The sequence below is a fragment of the Loxodonta africana genome, chromosome 22, assembly GCF_030014295.1.
Source record: "Loxodonta africana isolate mLoxAfr1 chromosome 22, mLoxAfr1.hap2, whole genome shotgun sequence".
In the NCBI taxonomy this organism is placed as follows: Eukaryota; Metazoa; Chordata; class Mammalia; order Proboscidea; family Elephantidae; genus Loxodonta; species Loxodonta africana.
This window is the reverse complement of record NC_087363.1, coordinates 44,751,936-44,757,011: the sequence shown is the minus strand read 5'-3', so window position 1 is coordinate 44,757,011 and position 5,076 is coordinate 44,751,936. Positions and strand designations below refer to the sequence as shown.

At 41.7% G+C, this 5,076-nt stretch overlaps 1 pseudogene; it reads right to left on the bottom strand.

Moving 5' to 3' along the window:
• Positions 1–1,079: 1,079 nt before the first annotated feature.
• Positions 1,080–1,888, bottom strand: LOC111750621 (COX assembly mitochondrial protein 2 homolog; annotated as a pseudogene).
• Positions 1,889–5,076: the final 3,188 nt, after the last annotated feature.

Sequence of the window (5,076 nt, the reverse complement as noted above, 5' to 3'; positions counted from 1 at the left end):
CACAGTTGTTGTTAGGTGCCATTGAGACAGTTCCAACTCATAGCTACCTTATGTACAACAGAACGAAACACTGCCTGGTTCTGTGCCATCCTCACTATCGTTGTTATGCTTGAGTCCATTGTGTCAATCCATCTTGTTGCAGGTCTTCCTCTTTTTCACTGACCGTCTACTTTCCCAAGCATGATGTCCTTTTCCAGGGACTGGTCCCTCCTGATACCATGTCCAAAGTACGTGAGACAAAGTCTCGTCATCCTTGCTTCTAAGGAGCATTTGGCTGTACTTCTTCCAAGACCCACTGCTGTTGAGTTGATTTCTACTTGTAGCGACCCTATAGGAGAGAGTAGAACTGCCACATAGAGTTTCCAGGGAGCAGCTCGTGGATTTGAACTACCATTTTTTTTTTTTTTTTTTGTCTTTAGCAGCTGTAGCACTTAACCATTACACCCCCAGGGTTTCCTGAGCTATTATACAACTCCTTAAATTGTAAATAACAGATAGCGTGCAAAAAAAAACTTGTCTGTAGATGTGCAAAGAAATTCTGTCTTGTGGAAGATTCAGTTTATTTTACTGAATCTTTTCCCAGGGCGTCCATTTGCATAGGGTGGGTTAAAATGGTACAGGACCTGGCAACTATGAGTCAGAGCTGACTCGGTGGGCAACTAACAACAATGACAATGCAAACTAGTTACAATGAGGTTTTTAGGGACAAGGGGAAATAGCACAGACAATTAACCATTGACTAATCTTCATGAGGAACTTTGGTAGCACAGTGGTTAAGAGCTCTGCTGCCAACCAGAAGGTCAGCAGTTGTACTCCTTGGAAACCCTATGGGGCAGGTCTACTTTGTCCTATAGGGTCGCTATGAGTTGGAATCAACTTGATGCAATGGTTTTTTTTTTGGTAACCTCATGTGACTGATTAATCCAAACCCTCCCCCACCCCCTTACTGAGATCAGGTGGCATCAGGTAATCTCTGGCCCAGGGAGGGGGCATTCAAAATTGTTTATACAAATCTTCAGGTGTAGTCCAGTGGTTTTAAAATAATTAAGGTAGGAAATTCCAGGTGTTACCTCTCAGGAAGCAAGGGAAATTACCTAAAGTTAAATTTTTGAATAAGACAGACTTTGAGCTAGTTTATGGCTAACCAATGTCTTTGTCATGAAGGGGAATCTACTTGACTTCATGGTCACTATGTCCCCACATTATTTCTTTGATCTGTTTTGGGGTACATTTTACAATGGTCAGACATTTGTGAATTGTCTGTGCACTTAGAGGAATCTGTCCATCCGGGCCTTAGTTTCTCTCTTTAACAGATGGCTTACGATGACACTCATTTCCCTTTGAGTTTTTTTTTTTTTTAATAAGTTATTTTATTGAGGGGAAGTAAGTTACTCAATGTTAGCTTGTTGTACACAAAGGGAACATATAGGAAGTCAGGTTTGTTGGCAGGGAGCAGAGACTGTTACTACTAAAAGCTCAGCTCAGTAAAAACCCTGAATCCTGGGTTCCCCCATTTCTTCAAATACTAAAGTGGGTCACACTTTCCAGTCAAAGGATCACGCGGAGACCAAATAAGATCGGATTCTTTTGACTATCAACCAAGAGTCTCCCGGTCTTCTCTCAGCCAAGGCGTCCAGTGAAATATAATTCATTTCTCAGACTCCTCTGGAGGATTAAAAAGTCTCTTTCGCATCGCTTTGCCATGCTTCTTGCTCTTGGTCCTCTTCTTCACATACTCATTCTTCAGGCATTTTCTCATCTGGTGATCAACACCATTGCAATGACCAAAAAATTTCAGAATGCTGTGATTTTTGTGACGTTCCGTTAGCAAGTTAATCAAGGTGTTGCATTCTTCAGTGTGCAAGTGTGGAGATTAGTCAGGGTACATCTTTAGGAGAAGGTGGTGAATCACAGCAGAGGAACCCAACTTTCAGCCACAATGGAAGGACTGAAGCCTATTCAAAGAAGATGCCTGATTCAGATGCCGACTGCCTGCGGAGCCAAGAGCCACGCTCTTCCTCGGGCAGAGTAGCTGGACTCCCTCCATGGCTAGCCTCTGCGTGTCCTGCCCCCTCAACTCCCTCTCTTGTACTGGATAACAGCTGGTGGGAATGCACGCATTGATTTGCTTTATCTTGCAGGGAATGTGCATTCCATAATATTGAGGAGGTACCCTGTCCTGGATTAAAAAAAAAAAAAAGTGGGTCAGTCTACTGAGACTTGGAGATTTCTTTGCGAATGCAGCAACATATTAACTGGAAACAGGCTTTGTCCTACAAATCTAAACAAAAAGAAACTCGGTGTAACTGTCAGGACAGATGCCACAGACGTGGTTTTCAAAGCTGGCATCTCTGTGCATCTGGGCCGACAGGCTGGGAGAAAAAACAGAAAACAAGCCGCCATCTAAGAGAACAAAGATGCCACTCCACACACAGGATGGTCAGATGAGATATTGAAAACAGATCCTCTCATAAAACACAGCTTGAAAGAGAAGGATGAGGTAAAGTGAAATGGATGAGTCGGTGGTGCTATCAGCAGAGAGCTGATAAAACCCAGAGAGAGAAGGGTGAAATTCTGAAACGATGTTCCACGAAAAATAAGCTTGGAAATGAAAAACAGAATTGAAAGTCACAGTGGTAATAATCTGGTTTAGCAAGACAGAATAAATAGGTGGCAGAGAGGAGAGGCACTTGTTGGAAAAAAAAAAAAAATACTGCCCAAGGAATGGTCATAATATGATCTATTTTACTTGCAAAGAATATTCAAGCCCAAAGCTATTTTGGGAAGGCTTTAGAAAAGATGCATGATTTATCCTTTTCATTTCTTAGAAATTGGAGACCCAAGAAAGGTACGAAAAGTAGGCATACAATCAAACAAATACAGATTGTGGGCTCTCCTGGAAGAATACTGTCCTGGGTTTTCAAAGAGTCAACATCATTAAATAAAAGGAGAGGAAGACAGCTTTGGGTTCAAAGAAACTAAAGCAGGGTCCTCAGGCTTTCTGTGCAGGGGAACTACCTGGGGAGCTTTGAAAATGCTGAGGCCTGAGTTTTACACCCAGAGATTCTAACTGAACCTGCCTGGGGTACCCCTGACATTGGGCCATCCAAACACCTCCCCAGGTGACTGCATTATGCAGCCAAGACTGAGAGTCAAGACTGCAGGAAAGCAGTGGTTCTAACTTGAGCCTGCAACAGAATCACCTGGAAAGCTTGTGAAAACACCAGTGCTGAGCAATACCCTCAGGGTTTCTGGTTCAATGTGCAGAGTACAACTGCTTCATAGGGTTTTCAAGGCTGTGGCCTTTCAAAGCAGAGCACCAGGGGCCCGAAAATTTGCATTTGTGGTTGAGGGACTACATTTTGGGAACACTGGACTAAAGAGAAATAACAATCAAATACAATGTATGAAAGTTTATTGGCTCCTAATTAAAGGAAAAAAAAAAAAGCAAACAAACTCTAAAAGACTACACAGTACCTACTGGGGAAATTTGAATATAAATTGGAAATTGAATATTATTATGGAATTGTTCATTTTCTTAGGTTTGTCATGGTATTGGGTCATGGTGAATTACGTCCTTATTCTTACAACTTGAACGTCGAGGTATGTAACTAGTTTCTTAAATTTTGACTATAGACATAGTATTCCATGGGAATCAATCAGGGCACTTCTATATTGCAATATTATTTAATCCTTATATCATTATTTGGATGAGGCATTGGTGGTTCAATGGTAGAACTCTCACCTTCCCTACAGGAGGCTCCAGTTCCATTCCTGGCCAAAGCATAAATGGCTGATGCACAGCCACCGCTTGTCTGTCAGCGGGGACTTGAGTGTTGCCATGATGCTGAACAGGTTTCAGCGGAGCTTTCAGACTAAGACAGACTAGGAAAAAAGGCCTGGCAGTCTACTTTTGAGAAAATCAGTCAGTGAAAACCCTGTGTATCTCAACAATTTTATCAGCAACCCATCACGGGGATGGTGCAGGACTCGACAGCAGCTAATAACGGTGTGTGGATATTTTATTTTATACACTCCCAGTACAGTAAGGAGCCCTGGTGGCACAGTAGTTAAGAGCTATCTATGACTGCTAACCAAAACGTTGGCACTTCGAATCCTCCAGTAGCTTCTTAGAAACCCTATGGGGCATTTCTATTCTGTCCTATAGGGTCACTATGAGTTGGAATCCACTAGACTGCAATGGGTTTGGGTGTTTTTTTTTTTTTAAATACAGTAAATTCCTGAAGGTCGAGATACTTCTATCAAGTTCACTTTTTAGTCACAAACTTCCACCACAGATAAAAAAAAAAAAAAACACAGATAGGCAATAAATATTTATTGATTGTTCTTGAGTGTACCTATCACCTAGCAGAAACCCCTGACCAGAAGAGGAACTCATTTATTTAATAACTGGCAAAAATTCTTTAACTAAAGAAAAAACTGCAATTGATTTTAAAAACAAATCTATTCATATTACAGTGGAAAGAGGACTTAATTGAGGTAAGAGATTTTTTTCCCTCAAAACCTGAATGCTCATATAAAGAATTCCAATTCTGCAACATTAACAACACGAAAACAACATTAAAGGGAGCATAAAGCTACCTTGACTTTCATAAATCATGCAGGATGTCCGTACAAAGGCAGTCACAGCCTGGAAGCAACAGACCGAGAACTAATCCTCCCAAAATGTGGTCACGGAAAGTCAGGCTTTATTTCATTACTTGAGGACTGAAAAACCATGAAAGATTGGTGCAACTCTGCATATGTCCTCCATCCCTGTCAAGTTCTTTCAATTCTTTCACTTTCGATTTCCAGACCCACCTCCCTGTTGTTGTTATTTGCCATGGCGTCAATTCCAACTCACGGTTACACCATGTGTGCAAAGTAGAACTGCTCCATAGGGTTTTTAAGGCTGTGAACTTTCAAAAACAGATCACCAGGACTTAACTTCTGAGGCACCTCCGAGTGGGTTTGAACCAACAAACTTTTGGTTAGCAGTCTAGTGCTTGACCGTTTGTGACACCCAGGAACTCCTTAGTCTGGGCCCTTATTGGCTTTCACTTAAATTTCTTCCTT